Genomic DNA, 24,790 nt, shown 5'->3' with positions numbered 1-24,790 from the left:
GGCATGGCGACGCTCCTTTACAGTGTTCATTCATCAAAAGGTGGCAGGGTTCTTCCTTATTTCAGGTAAGTTATCTTGTGGATAGTTCTCTTGTATTCTGGTAGTCTTCTTATTCTTTTGAAATACCGCTAACCCTTGCCCTCTCACCAGGGCTTCTTTCGGCGGTTGCTGGTTTCCAACACACTATCGCAAGTTTATAATTTAAGTTGTTAGAGTTTCAGTTTTCTGCAAAGGGTAAATTACTTCGATGCTGTAGGGTATAGTTGATACTAATTCTTCTTGCCTATAATTTACAGGTGAGAGGTCCTGCCTTGGTCGTAGCTCCTCCCGTCGGCAGTCAGTTTTCTTTCGATCTACACTAACAGATTTACATATGTCTCCTCTGCTCCCGGCTATTGGAACCTTACCCTTCCTCTATTTCATGAGAGTTAATTTATTGGGTTTCTGGTCGGAGATTCAGTTATCGCTCTGTTGTATTTTTAGCGATAATAAGCATGAAGTGTGACATCTTCCCTTAAATGGGTTATGTATAATTTTATTGTTTGTCTTTTAATGATGACTCTATCTACTCCGAGTCGAATTTAAGCTTTTGTTTATATGAAGAATTTATTCAAAGTAATTTGTTGTTTCAAGAGTCTCCGATGTCACATGCAAGAACATGTTTGTTTTAAAGGCAGTTTATTGTGTCTGGTTCATTTATGATTAGTTTTCCTCTGAACAAACACGTGAATGGTTATGAATATATAAAACATGGTTACTCATTAGAGGTAGCAAAATAATAAAAAAGTGGTTATTCATAATACGCTTGTATTTTTAAGCTTATTTTTGAAACTTTAAATTTTTTATTTAACAATTTTTTTAAATGCTAGTCATTTTTATGTTGATTTTAAAAAGTGTTAAAGTAAAGAATTTTTTTTAAAGATAAGAATGAAACAACATCAACCAACCATTTCTGGCTTATGTTAAATTTTTTAATATATTAAGTGTGGATAGTTTTTTTTTACTATTCCTAATTTTCATGTTAGTATTAAAACATATTTTATATATATATAACCCATAAAAATGTTAAAAAAACAAAATTAACTTGTAAAAATAAAAATAAAAATAAACAAAATATAAAATAAAAAATATTAAAAAATAAATAGATAAATGGAGAAAATATTTAAAATATATATATAATTTAAGCCAAAAAAATAAAAACTAACAAAAAAAAACCATAATTAAAATAAAATTAAAATTAAAATTAAAAAAAAAAAAAATTGAAAAAAAACAATTTTAAATTAAAAAAAAAATTATATTAAAAAATAATTAAAATTTTAAATTATTTAAAAAAAAACTAAAATTAAAAATACATATATTAAAAAATAATTCAAAATTTAAAATATATAAAAAAATAAAATAAAAATAAAAATTTATTATTATTTTTTAAATTACCCAATCGGCCATGCAACAAGACTTGAGGGAATCCGGAGGGGTTGGGTGGCCCGACCCCTCCACCAACCCTCTGACTCCCTTTGCTGGTCAAGGTCAGTTCTAGGAATCGACCCCGGCCAAGCAAGGGGCCTGAGAGTCGCCTAGGGTCGGCTAAGGGGTCGTCTCGGCCCTATGCCAGCCCTTAGGCGACCCTCAAGCCTTTCCCTAGCCGGGGTGAATTCCTTTCCCTAGCCGAGGTGAATTCCTAGAATCAACTCTGGCCAAGCAGGGGTCGTCTCGGCCCTACGCCAGCCCTTAGGCGACCTTGAGGCCCTTTCCCTAGCCGGGGTGAATTCCTTTCCCTAACCAAGGTGAAGGTGAATTCCTAGAAAACTCTGGCCAAGCAGGGGGTCGAAGGGGCTCAATTTAAAAAAAAAAAAATTAAAAAAAAATGATTTTTTTAATTTAAAAAATGATTTATTTTTAATTCAAATTTTATTTAAATTATTTATTTTCATTTATTTTTAAAATTATATTTTTTATTTTATATATATATATATATATATATCATTTTTTTAAGTGTTATTTAATTTTTTTTGTATTTTTTTTTTAAATTTAAATGTTTTTTATTAATGTTTTAAAGTGCTTTTTTAATAGTTTTTATTTTTATTTTTTATTTGGTCAATTTTTTTTAATGTTGCCTTTTTTTTATAAAAATTTTGATTTCTTTTAACTTTAATGTTTTTTTTTTTTTTTTTTTTTTAATTTAGTTCTATTCTTTGTTTTTATCGTTAAATTATTTTTTTTTCTTTAAATTTTGTTTTTTTAATATTTTTTATTTTTAATTTCTATTTTTTATTTGGTCTATTTTTTTTTAATAAAGAGTTTTTGATGACGTTGATGATGATGGTTAACGTCCACTGAGACCAAACTTTTTTGATGACGTTGATGATGATGGTTAACGTCCACTAAGACCAAACTTTGGTCTATCGGACCTAAAGAAAGGAATTATTTAGTTTGATTTAAGATTTTATTCCTATGCTCAAAAAGCTTGGAGAGAAGCCTCACGAGCTCACTATAATTTTGACATCGTAAAAGGGTAGGAAGGTCAGTATTGCAACAAAGATTATGAAACTGAGATCTAATGTGGTTGTACATAGCACACTCTAAGAGAAAGTGATTTTCATCCTCGATGTTCATATTCTCACAGAGATGGTGTTTTAGGAACTGCCCAACGACCCATTTCACTATGGAGCTCATGAGAGTTCGTTCTAATCTTAGCTATATTAATTTTCTTCTTTGAGCTAGTTAAAACATAGAGATACTTTTGATCTTCTAGGGTGGGGTTGATGACCTCCTTATAATATCTTAATTTTCTTTTAGCTGTTAAATCTTTCTCACACCATATTTTTTCTTTGAACTTAGAAGTAACAATATTTTTAATGTTATTAATGTTTTGCAATGCAACATTCTCTTTGATCTCCCAATGCTTTAACCGGGCCCTGGTGTCTTTATACCAACCTCGTTTGAGCCTTAGGTGGTTTTTGCTGGAATTTAAAGCTAGCTTAGGAAGTCTATGGTCTCCTATGTTATTGAGTTTGTACTTGTACAACAGATCCTAGTTATAGCTAGGATCTCGATAGGGGAAAGACCCACTTCTATAAGGAGAGTAGGATAGGGTGTATGGCTTTTAATTTTGAGGTTATGTGTTATAAAATGCTTCTGGTTTTGCTCAATATTTCTCCAGGATTCTCTAGAGATGTTGCAACTCCAAACCTCACATCCATATAAGATAACAGGAGAGACTAAATTTTCAAAGAGGAACTTATTTTTATCCCACATTACGAGGTTTGTCATTTTACAATTATTTTCAAGATTAAATTAAGCTTTCCACCCCCCATTAATCCTTTTCTCAATGCTATAGTTCCAGTTGAGCTTGTGATGAATATCAATTCCTAGGTACCTGTAAGAAGACACTTCCTCCAAGTTACTATTGTCATACATAAAATTAGCGTAAGTGTCATTCTTAGATTTGATAATCATAACTTTTATTTTGTTAGTGTTAACAACCATACCCATGGTAGAGCAGAAATCCTTAAGAAGTCTAATTTCCTTATCAAGATCAGATGGGCACCTTGCAAGAAAACAATATCGTGAGCATAGAGAAGAAGGATGATGACTATCCCAACTAAGATCATGCTAGCACAACCTGCTTCCTCTAAACAACCTTGTAGTGTGTCGATGTAAATGACAAATAAGGTAGGGGAGAGAGGGCAACCTTGTTTTTTTATCTTTAATGTTTTTTTTTATTTAATTATATTCTTTGTTTTTAATGTTAAATGTTTTAGTTTTTTCTTTAAATATTTTTTTTTTATATTTTTTTGTTTTTTCATTTTTTTTTTTCATTTTTTTTTCATTTTTTTCATTTTTTCATATTTTTGTGTTAATTTTTTTTTTTTTTTTTTTTTTAATTTATTATTATTATTATTATCAGGATAACTATAGCAAGTTGTTCAAAGTAAACTTTGATTTATATTTTGTATATTTTTTTTTATTTGAATTTTTTGTCATTTTTATCTTTTTAATCTTTTCATATTTCATTATTATTATTATTATTATTATGTGTTTTTTATTTTGATTTATTTATCTATTTATTATTATTATTATTATGATTATGTTGTAGGGTTCGTGTCAATCCTCAATTAGCGATCTAACCCCTTTATGTGTCAATTTGATAATTGCCTCTAAAATTTTCATTATAATGGATCAATTCTGCCCCCACAGTGTGTCAATTTGATGGTTGATTTTTAAAATTTCATTGTAATAGGTCGATATCACCTACACTACATGTCAATTCGTTGCAATGTGTCAAGTTGTCTTAGGCTAACATTTGAAAATAGCTATACGTTTAACATTTAAAAAAGAAATTACTCTTGGTATAATGACTCTTTCATTCGAGTGTTCACTTTTAAAGTTTTTTTTAGTCATAATTTTTCCATAATGTCATGGTTGAAATATATTGAAAATTTAAGGTTTTTTTATGTTATGATATTTGGTTTTAATTCCATGGTTAAGAAATTGTCAGAATTTTGAGGTTTTTCTAAGTCATAATATTTTATCTTTAATGCTATAGTTGAAAAAAATTATATATATTTTATATTTAATGTCATGGCTGAAAATTGTTTGAATTTTAAGGCTTTTCAGAGACATGATATTTTATCTTTAATGTCATGCTTGAAAATTGTTGGGATTTTAAGGTTTTTTGGAGACTTGATATTTTATCTTTACCATCATTGCTAAAAATTGTTGAAAATTTACCTCGTAAAGAAGAGAGGTTATTCCTGTATCAACATTTTTCATTTTCAGGGTGGCTTTTGCACCAAAAAAATTTCCTTTACTCTCAATTTTTAAAATATTGAAAATTTACCCCGCATAAAAAAAAAAAAATAAATAAATAAAAAATAGTAGTTGTAAAATCAACACTTTTCATTTTTAGGATGTTTTTTCATGTTTTTCTAAGGCTTTGGCTAGAGTTCTCATATTGAGGTAATAGTTCTTTTTTGATCAGTAACTTTGTTATAAATGGGTTTGTGGCTAGCATGTTAACTGCGTATCTAGCTCGTTGTCTTTTCTTTTACTTAGAATAATAGTTACTGTGTAATAGTTATTTCTTGAATTTGTTTACACCACTCTTGGGTACAGACCCTTTGCATACTTGGAGCACGGGGGCTTCACTCAATCAACCTCCAACATATCACGCGTGGAATACTAAAAAATACCCCTAATTTGACTAAATATTGGAAAATACCTCTAAAAATCAAATTGTTTAACCCCCTACCAATATGAACCCATTACGCCTTCCCAATTAAAAAAACCCCTACTTTCACTAGATATTGCAGATATCCATTTTTTCATTAACATTTTTTATACCCCTTTATATTTTTCATTAACTTTGAGATCCATTTTTATACCTATCAATATAAAAACCCTTTACCCCCTATTATATGCTCAATATATTATGTCAATTTTTCCTCAATATATATCCCCCAATATGAACCCACGTGGTATGGTATTGCTCCACCAGTGAAGCCCCTGTGACTTGGAGATGGCTAATTGTTTTCCTGTTATCTCAATATTTTTATATATACTTAATGTAAACCTGATTATAACTTAGTTCTGTAGAGATGTTTTCCCATGTTGGGTGTTTCATATTTTTACAAAAAGGAATGGTAACCCAAGGAGTACGGAATCAGACTTACAAAGCTTGTTTCCTTACTTCGGTATTGGGGTTTCTTTACATAATTTCCAAATTGTTTTCCAGTGGGGTTCTTGTCCCGTCATGGAAAAAATAACCTCTTTCCAATCCCTATAGCTTTTGTAATTCTATTTATAAAATTAATTTCAAGACTCTCCTTATGATCCTTATACCCATGTAGTCCTTCTAGCTTTCATAGCTCTCATAGGGACATCTAGGAGTGGGTTTGAGTTCATCCAAGGTTCTTTTTGTAGTTATGTTTCGTCCCAACTCATCGGGTTCATTTACTCCTACAATCATTTTACATAAAGATATGTTCTATCTTTATTAGTATGAGAATACTTCAACAAATCCATACTACACAATGCATGGTAGACAAATCATATTTTCATTATGATAGTCCCTTAAGTTATAATGAACTCTTAATTCGACTATTATGTTTACCAAGTTCCCAGCTTTCCTAAGATAATTATTTCAGAACACCATCAGTTCCATTCAGAAGTACTAAATTCTTTTAACAACCAAGATATTTAAAAAATTCTTCTAATTTCATACCAGGATTTCAAATTCTTAATAACAACACATTCAGAGATGCTTTCAACCTCTGTCTAGAATGACAATACATTCAGAATTACCATCAACTTCTTTCCAGAATTCCAAATTCTTTAATAAACAACATTTTCATAAATACTTTCAAAGTTTCAATTCATTAAATAAACATTACAATTAGAAATACTTTCATTTTTCTTTTTCTGATTCAAACAAAATACTTATCTCTTTAAGCTTCTCTACCAAAAATTAAACCAAAGAAATACTCCTTTCCTTCCAACATGCGAGACTGACTATTACGTCCAGGTCTCCCCCGAGCCTCTTAGTTGCTAGAGAAGTTTAAGAAAGTGACCATTTTATGACCTCAAGACCTCTAGTCTAGTCTAGAATATATTTTTGATGGGCTTCCACTGGATAAGACCAGCTCATGAAGACCCTCAGCAATACCATGTTACTTTCTTGACAGCGTCCTCTCACAAATTCTCTTTTTTTCATTCCCTCTCTAGGCACTCTATTTTATTGCCTTTCCCAACTGAGAGATCTTCTTTTCATCTCTTCAGGGAAGGAGGTAACTATCTAACTACCTGGAACCAATATTTTCTTTCCAAGTCTTTCTCTAGCTATTTTCTGACTATGCATAACTCTTCTTTAAAGCAATTAAAATAATAAAACAAATACACTTTTAAGTTCTTTACTAATCTATCTCGAATTAACAAGTATTGCACAGTAAAAGGTAAATACCAATTATTTACATAGTCAGAGGTGTTACATCTTACCCCGCTCGAGCGAAACATTGTCTTCAGTGTCTACTCCTGCCACCGAACAGGTCAGGGTATGATTCTCACATTAAGCCTTCATCCTCCCACGTGGCCTCTTTGGGGACAAAGTGCCTCCACTACACTTTAACTTGGGTGATATCTCACCTCCGTTGCATTGTTTCTCTCTGATCGAGAATATGTAGAGGCTCTACCAGAAACTCTTTGTCCAGTTCTACCTGTTTCATATTATAAGATGTAGTTACTGACAGGTATTTAATAAACATAATTAACTATCAGGAAATAAAAATTATCTATTCAAAACTTTTACCTGTACCTCCTGCCAGTTAATTATATATCTAGAATCATATATATATATATATATATATATATATATATATATATATATATATATATATATATATATATAGCGAGAGAGAGAGAGAGAGAGAGATGTTGTGGATTCACATATGGCTAGGTAACGCTATTTGATATGTGACAAGTCCAATTCTTTCTAATATCTGTAAGGGTACACAATATCGAGGAGCTAATTTTGCACATCCCTTCCACTACAAGATACTTTTCTTAGGTCTCACTCGAACATACACATGTTCTCCCACCTAGAATTCATTGTAAGTTTTTTTTTTTTTTTTGCATGTGTTTTTTGTCTATCTTGAGCAACCTTTAAATTTTATCGAACCCTTTTCAAGGTGACTTCCATTTCTGCTAACATATTAGGCCTCAACATTATTTTATCTTTTGGGTTGTTCCAATTAATGAGTGTTCTACATCTCCTTTCATATAAAACTTCAAAAGGGATCATTTTTACTGACTCGTCCTAACTGTTATTGTATGTGAATTCACATATGGCTAGGTAACGCTATTTGGTATGTGACAAGTCCAATTCTTTCTAATATTTGTAAGGGTACACAATATCAAGGAGATAATTTTGCACATTCCTTCCACTACAAGGTACTTTTCTTAGGTCTCACTCGAACATACACATGTTCTCCCACCTAGAATTCCTTGTAAGTTTTTCTTTTGTTTGCATATGTTTTTTGTCTATCTTGAGCAACCTTTAAATTTTGTCGAACCCTATTCATGGTGACTTCCATTTCTGCTAACATATCAGGCCTCAACATTAGTTTACCTTTTGGGTTGTTCCAATTAATGAGTGTTTTACATCTTCTTTCTTATAAAACTTCAAAAGGGATCATTTTTAGTGACTCGTGATAATTGTTATTGTATGTGAATTCCACTAAGTGGAGATATTATTCCCATTTACTAGGTTGTTTCATTACATATATTTGTAGCATATTTTCCAACACTTGATTCACTCTTTTTGTTTGTGGATGGTAAGCAGTGCTAAATTGAGCTTGAGTTCCCAAACCCGTAAAGAGAGTTTTCCATAAGGCAAATGTGAATTTCACATCTATTTCAGAGATCATAACCTTTGGTAGTCTGTGTAGTCTAAAAATTTCCCGCATGAATATGTCCGCAATATGCACATTTTTATATTTGGACTGGACATGAATGAAATGCATTACTTTACTTAGTTTATCCACTACTACCACGATGAAATCATTATACTTCTTTGTTTTAGGCAGACACGTTATAAAATCTAGAGTGATTACCTCCCATTTCCATTGCAGAATGGGTAACGGGTGAAGAAATCAAGATGAATGTTGTTGTTCAGCCTTGACTTGCTGGCATTCCAGACATTTGGACAAATACTCAGTGATGTCTTTTCTCATTCCAGGCCAAAAGTAGTTTTTCTTGATAGCATAAAACAATTTCTAATATCCCAGATTGGCAGCATAGGGTCTAATTTCTAATAGCTATCTGATTAGGAACATATATTCTTTCTTTATATGTCAATAAATTATCCTTTTTTATGCCATAATCAACTTACTGTTTTGAATTAACTGTTTGTTTGGTTTGCTGCCACAAAAGCATATATTTGTGGTCTTTGGTGGCAACCCCTTTTATCATATCTAAAAAAATAATAATAATAAATAAATAAATAAAAAATAAAAAATAAAATAAAATAAAATAAAATAATAAAATAATAAATAAATAAAATAAAATAAAATAAAATAAAAATAACTAAAAAATAAATAAATAAAAAATAAAAATAAAAAATAAAAAATAAAAATAAAAAAATAAAAAAATAAAAAAAAATTATTATTATATGAGATTTCATACACATGATGTGATTTATTTCTTAATTCATCAACTACATGGTTCTCTTTCCCTTTCAAATGTTTAATATCAAAATCGAATACATCTAGAAAGGTTTTCCACCTAGCTTGTCGTATATTAAGACTAGGCTTCTTAAAGAAATTAATTAAGCTACTATGGTCAGTCATTAATACAATTTTTTCCCCATCAAGTAATGCCTCCACCTTTTCAAGGCGTGCACCACTGTGGTTAATTCCATGTCATGATTCCATGGCATGAGAAGAGTATCTTTGCTCATGCTCTTTTAGTTTTTGGGACTCATAGGAAATTACTTTTCCCTCTTGCATCAACACACCCCCCACTCCCTCTTGACATGCATCGATACATACCACAAATTCTTTCTCCGGATCAACAAGCCCTAAGACTAGGGTAGTGGTTAATAATTGTTTTAATAGTTGAAAACTATGCTGACAATCAGCTGTCTGCTTCAAAATTTTAACTTTCTTCTATAGGGAGGTTATACGATAAGCTATCCTAAAAAATTCCTAAATGAAACGACGATAATACCCCACTAAACCCATGAAAGATCAGATACCAACAACATTAGTAGGAACAAGGCACTCCATGATAGTCTTTTTTTTTTTTCTAGATCAATAACTATTCCTTCTATAGAAATTACGAGGCATAAATATTGTATCCAATCCTTGTAAAAGTCACATTTACTAAATCTAGCATATAGCTAGTGATCTCTTAAACTTTGCAAAACAATATGTAAATTCTTTTCATGCTCTTCTAAATTTGTTGAATATATGAGGATATCATCGATGAAGATTAAGATAAATTTGTCAAGACAGGGATGGAATACACTACTCATGAGACTCATAAATGTTGTTGGAGCATTGGTAAGCCCAAAGGGAAAGACCACAAGCTCATAATGACCATAATAGGTCCTAAAAGTTGTTTTAGGAATATCTTCCCCTTTTACCCTTACACTATTCATGAGACTCATAAATGTTGATGGAGCATTGGTAAGCCCAAAGGGAAAGACCACAAGCTCATAATGACCATAACAGGTCCTAAAAGTTGTTTTAGGAATATCTTCCCCTTTTACCCTTATCTGATTATACTCGGATCGTAAATCTATCTTAGAGAACATTGTGGCTCCCTCAACTTGATCGAATAGATCATCGATCCTTGGCAGAGGGTATTTGTTCTTAATAATTAGCTTATTAAGTTGTTCATAGTCAATACATAACCTCACAGTGCTATCTTTCATTCTAACAAACAAGACAGGGGCTCCCCAAGGTGACTCACTTGGGTGAATATAACCTTTACCAAGAAATTCCTGTAATTGCATTTTTAGCTCAGTTAGCTCAAGTATACTCATATGATAAGGAGCTCTTGACAATAGTGCATCTCCCAGGATTAATTCTATAGTGAAATCGATATCTCATTTGGGAGGTAACCCCGATATTTCTTTCAGAAACACATTCGTGAAATCTTGTATAATTGGAAAAATTTCTAAGGAGGTTGACTTACCCTTAGATTTAGTAAACCCACTTGGACCGCATACATCTGCCATCCATTCCTAAGTCACTTACCTAGCTAAGAGGCGATAATTGGTCACAGTGATATGGCCCTTTTTACACCTCGAATTTCTTGTCTAACACCCTCCTCAGTAACATAACTAATAGTCTTCTCTCTACAATTAATCAATGACCCATTTTTTTCCAACCAGTCCATCATGATTAACACATCATAAGATTCCATAGGTAACACATTTAATATTACATTAATTAGTTGGCCTACTATATTGACAGGCTAGTCATCCATTTTCATTGTCACCCTTCTTTTTTCCCCAGTGGCCAACTACACTAGCTACGGACTTTTAAACTTACAGGTTTTTAAATGACACATTTCAACAATTTTTGGACTGACATAACTTAAACTGGCTCCCGGGTCTATCAAAATTAATACAACATGGTTAAGCACCTTACCTTGAAATTCGATAATCATAGGTTGATATTCATCTTGATGATCATCCAAAGAAGCATTAATCTTGGGTAAATTCCGTGCCACCTCACCAACAAAAGAAGCTTCTTGTATGTTGGCAGCCATTTTTGTTCTAGTATGGTGAGGGAAAGTTTTGTAATAATGGGGCTCTCCACATCCCGAGCATTGCAATGGAGTTTCTTTTGATTGACTGAATTCTTTTTTACGGGAGACCTCCACTTGTTTTGATTCATTTTGTAATTTTAGCTTCTGCTGATTCTTTCCTAAATTTTTACCATGAGGATTCTTATGTAGATTTCTGACATTTCCACCCTTCATGCTTTTCATGTTTTGGAAACCCTTTTGTCCTTTTTTGTTGATCCAACCTTATCACCTTCCCCATTTTGATTCATCTACTGATAACAGATTCACGCCTCTCTAATAGTTTTTTCCATGGTTTTGGGATTATCAAATTTCAAGTCTTTCATGAAAGCCTGTAAGCTACTCATAAAACATTGCACTTTGGCCTTCTCTTCCTGAATGTAGGGCACATACCTCAACAGAGATGTAAATTTGGTCATAAATGCGTCCATAGAGAGTTGTCCAAGTCAGAGGTCGTGGAATTCCTTTGCTTTATCGTCATAAAAGCGCTCAGTCACATACGTTTCCTTAAGGTATTTATGAAATTATCCCCAAGTCACTCGTTGTTCATCAATAGCATAAAGAGGCTTAAACTCTTCCCACCATAACGTAGCCTTTCCTTGAAATTGATAAATATCTAGTCTCGCCTTCATATTTTCATCATATTCATAAATTTGAAAGTACTTATTAATATTAATTAACCATGATTCAATGACTTCTTTTACTTCTCCGTCAAAAGTGAGAGGTTTTATCTTTTTGAATTCCCTTTTAATTTTGTTTTCTGTTTCCTATTCTTTTGATGGTCTAACACATTGTCAAAATCTTCCTCATTTCCTTCCTTGTCCCCTTCCAAACATTGTGTATGACTTCCTTCAGGTGCATTTTCCCCTCTGTGTCTATGCTCCTCATTCCTGTCATCATTACCAAAGGTGGGTATAAAAGTTCTATTGTTTTGGTGATCAGTCAAAATTTTCAATATTCATTTTTGATCTTGCATTAATCTTTCATTGTCTGCACACACATTGGTCATCTTAGTCCTTAATTGTTGTACTATTTCCATTAGTATAGTTGTGGGCTTGTGTTGGTCTCCCTCCAACTACACCCACATTTTTGGGTTAACTCTTGAACTAGGTAAGGACCCTGATTCGATAAATGGTTGTACTGATTGAGTACCTCCATCTCCCCTTCGCATCATACTTCATTTCTGTGATCACAAAATCTATGTATTTTGTTAATCAATTGCCCAAATAGGGCATAGTCACAGGGGCTTCACTCAATGAACCTCTAACATATCACGTGTGTTCATGGCTTACTAAAAAATACCCTTAATTTGACTACATATTGGAAAATACCTCTAAAAAATACATTATTTAACCCCCTACCAATATGAACCCAATACATCTTCCCAATTTAAAAAGCCCCTACTTTTACTAGATATTGTAGGAATCCATTTTTTCATTAACATTTTTATACCCCTTTATATTTTTTCATTAAGTTTGAGCCCTTTTTTTTATACCTACTAATATGAAAACTCTTTACCCCCTATTTTATGCTCAATATATTATGTCATTTTTTACTCAATATATATCCCCCAATATGAAACCATGTGGTATGATATTTATCCCCTAGTAAAGCCCCCATGGCCATAGTATTGCGACCTCAACTTTGATACCACTTGTAACACCCTTCAACACTCAAACACGGAAACACATATATATTTTTATACTTTGTTATATCATATCGTATCTAGTCAATAAATAAATGAGTACATGCATTAAGTGTTATAATCCAAAAATTCATATATGATACAAATTTAATACCTTTGGTTGTAGTTTTTCTAATGTTAAAATCCATACACTGATAGTTATTTACATGGTCACGATTTCTTTCATTAATGTTCTTACCTTCAGGTAAGTTGAAAAGGCATAGTTTAACATTTCCCAACCCCAAAGAACCTTCTAGCTTTTGGTGGTCTCGTCAATTGTTCAAAAGAAAACAATTGTCCTCGTTCTCACCATTCACGTTCAGACTTTGGATCGAACGACTGATATGCATTAGGTTAGTTTATGCTAACCGTCTCTTCCTGGTCTCTTGTCAGAACCCTCTCATTTAGTTTGTGAACCGGTGCACCTCTGCAACCCTCAGAGCTAGGGTTTGGCTCATTTCCATAAGTTTCTACCCTAGTAAGTACATTTGTTATGATTCTCCACATACTATTTGTTAACCATTACAGAGTATTCACAAGGAGTTAATTCTAGTGGTTGTGTTGGATAGGTGGTACGGCAGTGCTCCTTTACAGTGTTCTTTCATCAAAAGGCAGCAGTGTTCTTCCTTATTTTAGGTAATTTATCTAGTGGATACTTTTCTTGTATTCAGATAGTCTTCTTATTCTGTTAAAATACAACTAACCCTTTCCTCTTCCTTATTTTAGGTAAGTTATCTAGTGGATACTTTTCTTATATTCAGATAGTCTTCTTATTCTGTTAAAATACAACTAACCCTTTCCCTCTCACTAGGGCTTCCTTCAGCGGTTGTTGGTTTCCAACACACTGTCACAAGTATATAATGTGTTAACTTGTTAGAGTTTTAGTTTTGTGCAAAGGGTAAATTACTTCGGCGCTATAGGGTATAGTTGATACTAATTCGTCTTGTTTATAATTTATAGGTGAGAGGTCCTGCCTTGGTCTTAACTCCTCCCCTTAGCAATCATTTTTTCTTCGGTTGGAACCACTAGATTTACATATGTCTCCTCTGCCCCAGGTTATTGGAACCTTGACCTTCCTTTGTTTCACAAGAGTTAAATTAATGGGTTTCTTGCTAGAGATTCAATTATCGCTCTATTAAGTTTTTAGAGATAATAAGCATGAACTATGACATTTTTCCTTAAATGGGTTATGTATAATCTTATTGTTGGTCTTTTATGTTAAGCTCCTCTAAGTTTTCCCAACTGCTGCCTACAATTTTTATTTTTATTTTTTTTCTGAATTTGTCTACTCCTATATTGATAAAAAAATATTTTTACATAGAGGCAGCAGCCTCGAGAGGTCTAGCCTAGAGAGGCGGCATACTCACAATACATAGCTGAACACTGACCAAAAAGACTTGCTGTTGACTGACCAGAAGAGATTTTAGGACCACGACCATGACTATGGCATAGAAACAAAATACACCATTGTCAAAACTGTAGACTGACTAGAGGTAATTCAAGGACCAAAAAAGATTAGTTGGGCCCATACAAATAAACAGGGAAGCACTACCCAGTTCAAAACTGTAATTTGATCCATTAAGCAGCTGTAACCATAACATTGAGCAACAGAGAAACAAAAACCAAAGAACGCAGACCTGTTTAAGCTTCATGAGTGGTGGAAGGCGACTCTTCAACGATACGACACCCATAATTGTAGGGATCATCATCATCAGAGGGATGGCCCTCTTTGCCTGAAGAACCGCCAGGATGATGACCCTCTTTGCCAGAAGAACCGCCACCAGTAGGGACACCCGGACCAGCTTAAGTTTGCATGTCCTGGGTAGCAGTTCCACCAGGGTCCTTATTCTGAATATTCTGCTTGTTGTAAAACTAAGAAGTGCCAGGCAAATCTTCCGCCCTCGTCTCCATAGTCACTTCTGGAGTTGCGGCCACCAGACCAGCAGTACCCTCGCGAAGCTCAATGGTGACTGAAGCTGTGAAGGAGTGATTACTGAGAGTACAGGGGAATTGAAAACAAGCAGTGTGCGAGTGATAATTGTGAGAGCTCGTCATTGAGATATGCTGCCCTTGACCTCATCCACGACTGCTCCTGGTAACCGGATAGCGATCAGAGTAGAAGCCCGAGGAGTAAGACGAGGAGTCCGAGGTAAACGAGGAGGGCTGGCGGATAACTCACCCACAGGAGCTTCCCTTCTTGCAGCCCATTCTTTGGCGCAATTTAGGCATGTTGAAAAGAGCAGGAGGAGTTGAACAGGCAGCAAAACTATGAAGGCGGGGGGAGATTGAAAGGAGCCTGGCTTCAGCACGCAGAGAAGCACTGAGAATGACAAAGGACGTGCGACACTTGAAATTGCAGGAAGGACTACGTAAAACATGAAATCCAGGCAACGAATCAACCCCACATTCCTGAACACAACGATTCCCTGGTCTGGGCCGAGAGCAAGGCTCTGCGACAACGAGGGAGCAATACACTCACAGGGGAGGAGCATTATGGAATTGGAGGGGTGCCATGACAGAAGAACAAGGAGGCTGGTATGGAAGGACGAGTTGCATTAACACAACATTGAAGGTGTTTGCAGAGAACATAAAGGCTAGAAACACGTGAGGCCAAATGGCAGTGGTGATAAGCCACGGGCCAACCCACCAAGCCGCCCTCATACAGAGCTCAGTACTACACACCTGCATCTGGGAAACTGCTGCCTACAATTACGGAAGTGAACTGCAGTTAATTAATTTCTTGTTGGGAGCTTCTGAAGTGGTCCATTACACCATCTGGAGTTCTCTACCATGATCTGTGGAACAACTGACACATAGCCAACAGAAGCTTGATGGAAGCTTGGCTATATATATTTCTGTTTGGTCCCCAATCTTGTATCTCAATCCCCTTCAGTTTTACACCATCAAGTTGAGAGATCAGAGCTTGGAAGTGCCTTCAGATTTTTAGAATTCAGTTATTAAAGAGATCGCAGGGTTTAGCTTCGTATGTGGAGGTTTACCACCAGTTTAGTAAAAGTTTCCCTAATTAGATACCCACTTCAATCGCATTAACGTTTTTGTAAAGCTATTCCAGATCGGGCTTCTTATTAGTAAATTCATTAATCTCTGTTTTCGAGAGAGGGTATTTCAAGATAAGAGAACAACGACGCTTCTGAGAAAGTGCCGACGCATACAGGAATTGGTCGCATTTCAGTCAAGATATTTTTCTATCATTTGAGGCTGAGAGGAAACTGATGGCTTGGGCTCTCTTCTTGTCAGTAGTTTAACCAGATTTCAAAACAATTTGAAAGCAAAGCTACTACCGGTTTTGATCAAGCCAACACATAAGAAAATAAGAAGGGAAGGGACTGCTACGCTTAAGGCATCAGAGTGTGTTTAACATCAATGGTTGGAGGTATTTTTCTTGGGCATAAAAATTTATTCCGCATTAAAGTTTAGATTTAACATTGTTACAATTCTTTACGATAAGTAATTATTCCGCATAAAGAATCGTTATTTGCTAACATTTGGTATCAGAGCCCAGTTTTATCTCTGCCTTGGTGTGTGTAAATTTGTAATTGTGCTCATATTTAATTTGTGTAAAGCAGTGTTTTAATTTTAATTTTATTTATCTTGTGAGGAATTATTACTGTCGTTTACAGTAGTGCTGACATTTATGGCAGTTTTTACAAGAAACAGTTATATGGAGTTTACTTAAAATGTCATTTTGACTTATTCCTTTCACGAAACATTATTTTTACTTTGGTTAAGATTTGTTTATAATCTTATAAGTGAATTTTAAGTGCTTCGTGTGAGTGTTTCTGTTTTCCATATTTTTTAATTGCTTCATACTAAACTGTGTATATGCCATTTCACGTAGCATGAAATGTGAAGCACTGTGTATAGTTTTGTTTATGCAATTTATGTAAGAAATAATGTTTAGTGATCCATATAATTTTAATTAATTAGAGAATAGCCACAACATCTCTAATTAAATAAAATTATATATTATGATTGGTTAGGATCACATAAAGATTATTTAGACATTAAATTGTAATTAATTATACTAAATATAATAAATTTTATCCCATAGAAATTTTTATTATATTTATGTAATTAATTAGGATAAAATATTCATAACTTACCCACAGGAATTATGAATCAATAGTTTTATCATAAAGTTCAAAACTAAGATAGAATTTATATCAAATTATAATCATAATATACTCTTAAAATTATGAATTAAGTGAATATTTTGATAGATTATATCATAAAGAATAATTGAATCTGATTGAATTGGAAATTTAGCCCACAGGCAATTTTTATGTCATTAGATTCAATTTTAAGCATGGTTTACATTGGTAAAACATGAAATTTTATTTAGGCCTCAATTTTTAACTTAAGCATGTGATCTTTAATTTTATGCAGTTGTACAACCTGCAAATTTCTCTGAAATTCATTGTGATATCCCTGAACTTAAGCGAGATAACTATAAGGTCTCGAAGGAAAGGATTCTCCTTCATTTGGGGTGGATGGACATAGACTATGCTATTAGGAAAGATGAACCATCGGCACTCACTAATACCAGCACTGCAGTGGACATCACGCTTTATGCGCGATGGGAGAGATCTAATCACCTAAGCATGATGTTCATTAAGACTAAAATTTCAGCTGGTATTCATGGTTCCGTTGATCGGCATGAAAATGTCTGAGACTTGCTAAAGGCCATTGATGATCAATTCGTCACTTCAGAAAAGGCACTAGCAAGCACCCTATTCATGAAGTTCTCATCCCTAAGGCTCACCAGTGTGAAAGGTGTGCGCGAGCACATCATGCAGATGAGGGAAACTGTGGCTCAATTGAAGAAACTTGAGGTTGAAATATCGGAGTCCTTCCTGGTGCACTACATCCTGAAAACCCTTCCGCACCAATATAGACTTTTCAAAATCTCATACAACACACATAAGGATAAATGGTCAATTAATGAACTCATGACCATGTGTGTTCAAGAGGAAGAGACACTGGTGATGGAACTGGGAGAAAGTGCAACGCTGGCAACTTGTGGAAAGGGCAAATCTCAAGCCAATCGGAAAGGGAAAGGTAAAGTACCTCCCCAAGCCGATATCAAGAAGGATTCCAAGTGTTTCTTCTGTAAAAAGAAGGGACACATGAAGAAGGAATGCGCCAAATTTCAGAAATGGCTTGCGAACAAAGGTAATGCAATCTCGTTTGTTTGTTATGAATCTAATATGGTTAATGTTAATATTAACACATGGTGGATTGATTTTGGATCAAAAATTCACATTTTGAATTCCTTGCAGGGTTTTCAAAACCTAAGGAAGCCAGTGGGAAGTGAGCAAAGCATCTTATCAGGAAACAAGATAGACTCGCATGTGGAAGCTATAGGAACATATTATTTAACTTTAAGTAGTGGTTTTTTTTTAGAATTAGAAAAGACCTTTTATGTTCCAAGTTTTTCTAGAAACTTGATTTCAGTCTCACGGCTTGTACCTTTTGGATATTCCTTTAAATTTTCAGAAAAATCCTTTAGTCTATTTTATAAATCTGATTATGTTGGGAATGGTATTTTGTCTAATGGTCTTTACTGCATTAATTTACAAAACAATGTCACTTATGATTCAATGCATGTTCACACTGGCACTAAAAGATGCGTTATTAATGAAGATTCCTCTAAATTATGGCACCGGAGACTAGGTCATATCTCCATAGAAAGAATTAAAAGATTGGTAAATGAAGGGGTACTTAATACTCTGGATTTTACTGATTTTGAGACTTGTGTGGACTGCATAAAGGGAAAGCAAACCAACAAGTCAAAGAAAGGTGCCAATAGGAGTTCGGACATATTATAGATCATACATACTGATATATGTAGTCTAGACATGGACTCACATGGTCAGAGATACTTCATCTCCTTTATAGATGATTACTCACGATATATCTATCTCTACATACTTCATAAAAAGAGTGAAGCATTAGATGCCTTTAAGATCTTCAAGGCTGAATTAGAGAAACAATGCGGCAAACAAATTAAGATTGTGAGATCAGATAGAGGTGGAGAATATTATGGTAGATACACAGAAGATGGACAAGCACCTGGGCCATTCGCTAAATTTCTTCAAGAGCATGGGATTGTTGCCCAATACACCATGCCTGGTTCACCTGACCAGAATGGTGTAGCAGAAAGAAGAAATCGAACATTATTGGACATGGTGTGGAGTATGCTTAGTAGCTCCAATATTCCTAAATCCTTGTGGACTAAAGCACTTAAGATGGCAGTGTATATATTAAACCGAGTTCCAACCAAGGTTGTTCCTAAAACGCCATTTGAATTATGGAAAGGTTGGAAATCGAGTTTGCGACATATGCACGTTTGGGGATGCCCGTCTGAAGTGAGAATTTATAATCCACAAGAGAAGAAGCTGGACCTAAGGACCATTAGTGGGTATTTCATTGGTTATGCTGAAAGGTCTAAAGGTTACAGATTTTATTGTCCATCTCACAGCACTAGGATTGTGGAATCAAGAAATGCAAAGTTTCTTGAAAATGACTTGATCAGTGGGAGCAATCAAACCAGAAACATAGTTTCTGAGAAGGATCATTCTGAATCTCAACCTTCCACCTCAAGTGATAGATTGGTTATTGTTCATAGCACCCCTCAAGTACAAACTGGTGTTGAACAACCAATTTTTGAAGTTCCACAAGCTGCTGACGACATTCCAGTAGATCAGGTAGTTCAAGAGTTGCCAAGAACTTTTGAACAACAAGTTGAACCACATACTTCTCACGAAGATGATGGTACAACATTAAGAAGATCTACTAGACCAAAGAGATCAGCAATTCCTGATGATTATGTTGTGTATCTGCAAGAATCTAACTACAACATTGGAGTTGAAAATAATCTTGAGTCCTTTTCACAAGCTATGAGTTGCAAAGAATCAGAATTATAGTACAATGCCATGAAGGAAGAGATGAATTCCATAAAGAGTAACGAAGTCTGGGATCTTGTTGAGTTTCATAATGGTGCAAAAGCCATTGGATATAAATGGGTCTTTAAGACAAAGAAAGACTCAGTGGGCAACATTGAGAGATACAAGGCAAGACTTGTTGCTAAGGGATTCACTCAGAAAGAAGGAACCGACTACACGAAGACTTTTTCTCCTATATCTAAGAAAGATTCCTTGCACGTTATTATGGCATTAGTAGCCCATTTCGACTTGGAGTTGCAACAAATGGATGTGAAAACGACTTTTCTCAATGGAGATCCAGAGGATGAGATTTACATGAAACAACCTGAAGGATTCCCCTCTAGTGATGGTGAGCAATTGGATTGCAAGCTTAAGAAGTCATTATACGGTTTAAAACAAGCATCCCGCCAATGGTATTTGAAATTCCATAATGTAATTCCTTCTTTCGGTTTTGTAGAAAACATTATGGATCAATGTATATACCTGAAAGTTAGTGGGAGTAAAATTTGTTTTCTTGTTTTATATGTGGATGACATTTTGCTAGCAACCAATGATAAGGGTTTGCTACATGAGGTGAAACAATTCTTCTCTAAAAATTTTGATATGAAGGATATGGGTGAGGCATCTTATGTCATTGGCATTAAGATCCATAGAGACAGATTTCAAGGCATCTTGGGTCTGTCACAGGAAACCTATATTAATAAAATTTTAGAGAGATTTCGGATGAAGGATTGTTCACCAAATGTAGCTTCTACTATGAAGGGTGATAGGTTCAATTTGAACCAATGCCCGAAGAACGACTTTGAAAGGGAACAAATGAATAACATTCCATATGCTTCTGTTGTCGGAAGCCTAATGTATGCTCAGGTCTGCACAAGACCTGACATTTCATTTGTTGTGGGAATGTTGGGACGATATCAAAGTGATCTAGGTTTAGACCACTGGAGAGCTACAAAGAAAGTAATGAGGTACCTTCAAGGAACCAAAGACTACATGCTTATGTATAGACGGACGGACAACTTGGAAGTAATTGGCTACTGAGATTCTGACTTTGTTGGATGTGTTGACTCATGCAAATCAACATCAGGATACATTTTTATGATGGCCGGTGGAGCTGTATCATGGAGGAGTGCCAAGCAAACCTTGATTGCCACTTCCACTATGGAAGCCGAGTTCATCTCTTGTTTTGAGGCTACTTTACATGGTGTATGGCTTAAGAGTTTCATTTTTGGGCTTAGAATTATGGATTCTATCTCTAGGCCATCGAGAATATATTGCGACAATTGAGTTGCTGTTTTTATGGCTAAAAACAACAAAAGTGGGAGTCGAAATAAACACATCGACATTAAGTATTTAGCTATAAGGGAATGTGTTAAAGAAAAGAAAGTGGTCATTGAGGATGTTAGCACTGAGTTGATGATCGTTGATCCTTTGACTAAGGGCATGCCACCGTTTAAATTCAAGGATCATGTAATGAATAGGGGACTTGGTTCCATTATGTAGTTTTTCATTGTATGGACAATGTTATTTTAATGAAATTCTTAATTATTGTGATGTTTTTCTCATATTTATGTGCACCTTAATTTGATTTGAGAAAATTCCTCTGTGTAGGACCAGGAATAAACATAAGGTTTATTCATTAAAAAATTGTTGCCACATAAATTATAATAAGAATAAATACATAGTAATACATGGAAGATAATACTCGTCATTAGAGGACTTATCGCCATGATTCATGTATCTATTACTTAATACAGATTATCAATGGGTTTTAAAATGAGACATTAAGATTGGAAGTATGGACCAAGTGGGAGAATGTTAAGCTCCTTTAAGTTTTCCCAACTACTACCTACAATTATGGAAGTGAACTGTAGTCATTTCCTTAATTTCTGAAACCAACTGCAATAATTTCCTTAAATTACGAAAATCAACTGCAGTTAATTAATTTCTTGTTGGGAGCTTCTAAAGTGGTCCATTACACCACCTGGAATTCTCTACCATGATCTGTGGAACACCTGACACATAGCCAACAGAAGCTTGATGGAAGCTTGGCCATATATATTTCTGTTTGGTCCCCAAGCTTGTATCTCAATCCCCTTCAGTTTTACACCATCAAGTTGAGAGAGCAGAGCTTGGAAGTGCCTTCAGATTTTTAGAATTCAGTTATTAAAGAGATCGCAGAGTTCAACTTCGTATGTGGAGGTTTACCACCAGTTTAGTAAAAGTTTCCCTAATTAGATACCCACTTCAATCGCATTAACGATTTTGTAAAGCTATTGCAGATAGTTAGAAATAATTAATTCCTACTTGTCTATGGTTGTAATTCTCCATTTGAGGAGTTTGTTCCTACATAATAGGAATTTAGTTTCTCCTAGTTTAGTGTGTGGTTGAGAGAATCTCTCAACCACACTACTGTACGTCTAAGATAGCATTCCTATCTTGAGACTATTGATTGTATAAATATGTGTGTAATTTCCTCATTCAAATTAATAGAATATATTATTGAGTGTCTGTAATTTTATCTTGGTATCAGAGCCCGTGAGGGCCTGGCCCCTCGTGGGCTTGGCCCACCCTGGGCTTGGCCCATCCTGGGCTGAGGAAATAAAAGAGTATTTGTTTTTAGTGTTTAGTTTGTCCATCATCAAGAGACTCTAGATTTGGATTAGGGCGGATCTCTGATTTCTGCATTTGTGAAGCCTTTCGGTGGCAGAGTTTGGGAGGCCGAGCAGACGGGCAAGCTGCGAGCCAAGTGGTGGCACAAGGAGAACCGTGGTGCAACAGAGTTTGCGTGCTCTCTAGTGGATAATGGTTGCCAAACTGCACATGAATCTGCGTGGCTGCGTGGAGCCTGGAGGTGGAGATCGGATGGTGTGTGTTACTGTTCGCATGAAGATGTTCGCATGAAGGTGTCAGATTTGCATGGGAGCCGGATCTGAGTCTGAAATTGCATTGTAGCAGCGGTGATAGAGTGCTGAGAAACGTTGTGTCGGTCAGTTGAAACGACGGGTTGTGCGAAGTGAATGTTGCTGGCAAACGAGGGATCTGCTATGTGGAGAAGACTGCGAGAAGAAAGGATGTGTTGCGGTATTGGATACTGCAAAGAAGAGCACTATTGAAACGATCTATCTGGTCCAAGGTTGGCTCTTGACTGCCGCATTGGAAGTTTTGAATAGAGTTCGTATGCATAAGATGGGTGAGATGGAACTGTTGTGAGCGTGGCCAGCCACTGTTACTGCTGCCAGAGGAGATCCTCCTTCGCAGTTTCGCAGGTCGGTATTTCAACCCGACGTGAAGCGTGGCTGCCATGGTGTAGTAGTAGATCTGCAAAAAAGAAGATCCTGAAGAATTTGTACTCGGTAGGTCGGAGGCTGGGTCAGGGCCAGTTCAAGACAACATACCTGTTCATCGAGAAATCCACGAGAAAAGAGTACGCTTGCAAATCGCTTGCCAAGTGGAAGCTGACAGCTGAGGATCAAGACGTGGAAGAGGCCCGATGGGAGATTCAGATAATGCACCACCTGGCCAGGCATCCAACGTGGTGACCATCAAGGGGCCTACGAGGACATAACCTCTGTGCATCTCGTCGTGGAGCTCTACGCCAGTGGCGAGCTCTTTGACTGGATTGTCAAGTGGGGCCACTTCAGCGAGCGCAAGGCCACCGATTTGACCAGGATGATCGTCGGCGTCTTCGAGGCCTGTCACTCACTAGGAGTCATGCACCAGGACTTGAAGCTGAGAATTTCTTGTTCTCCAACAAAAGCGAGGATTCCCCCTCAAGAGCATAGATTTTAGGTTGTTCATCTTCCTCAAACCAGGAGAGACATTTAGTGATGTAGTTGGTAGCCTTATTATGTAGCTCTTGAGGTTCTACGCAAACAGTATGGTCCTGAAGCTGATGTGTGGAGTGCTGGAGTCATTCTCTACATTCTATTGAGTCGAGTTCCTCCATTTTGGCTAAAAACCGAACAAGGGATCTTTGAGAAGGTCCTCGAGGGTTAAATTGATTTCTCATTAGAACTATGGCCTGCGATTTCAGATAGTGCCAAGGACTTAATTAGAAAGATGCTTGTTAGAAATCCTAAGAAGCAAGGATTTTCTAAGCTTGACCGGGAGGTTTTGCCAGGCAACGGGGTTTGGTAATCAATTCTAATGGTTGGCCGCAATGGTGGATCTCAGCATCTAGGAAAAGAACAATCTACACATTGTTGAGTTGTGTTATGGAACTCCGTGCATTTTGTTTTTTGAGGAACATATTTGCTATTGTCAAAATGCATTTTTTTTTTCTTTTAATTCTCTGATGATGTTGCAATATATTGATTCACTGTCATGACAATGAAACTAGTTGTAATTTAAGTGACATTAGTATGACCAACTATTGTCACAATTCTGAGTGTGTGTTGGAACTAGTCATTCCAACACTAAGAAAATTTGCAGGGAATGATGAACACATGACAGTAAAAACGACATCAATTGGAGCTACATCAGAGATTGGAGGATGATCGAGATCGTGTTGCAAATTGTTAGCGAGCATGAGGCAGTATGCTTGAAAACAGTGACTAGCCTTGATACTGTGAGTAAGGGAAGTGGCATTATGTTGCGGTGCCAGGAGAATTGGATACTGAAATGCGATGGAGGATTGGACCATGGAGTCCTGGATTACTATTCTTGAAGGGAAAATTGTGTTCTCTTCGTGTGGCTGTGAGTGCCTATGTTCTGGTTTTTTTATCAGTGGACACCTCACAAATGAGGTAAAGGAGCAGCGACAACGTTTATGGTGGACAACAAAGTAGATGTTTGTTTGAATTAGTGTGGTTTGTGGAATAGACTCCCTAGC

General features: G+C 35.5%; 1 pseudogene; it reads left to right on the top strand.

The window, feature by feature from the left end:
* The first annotated feature begins 3 nt into the window (after positions 1-3).
* On the top strand, positions 4-24,096 carry LOC149198204 (calcium-dependent protein kinase 1 pseudogene; annotated as a pseudogene).
* The last annotated feature ends 694 nt before the right edge of the window (positions 24,097-24,790 follow it).

This window comes from Pinus tabuliformis, chromosome 2_2 (assembly GCF_031772625.1).
Source record: "Pinus tabuliformis cultivar Carrire ecotype Pingquan chromosome 2_2, CPIR1, whole genome shotgun sequence".
NCBI lineage: Eukaryota > Viridiplantae > Streptophyta > Pinopsida > Pinales > Pinaceae > Pinus > Pinus tabuliformis.
This window is presented reverse-complemented; position numbering and strand designations above follow the sequence as displayed.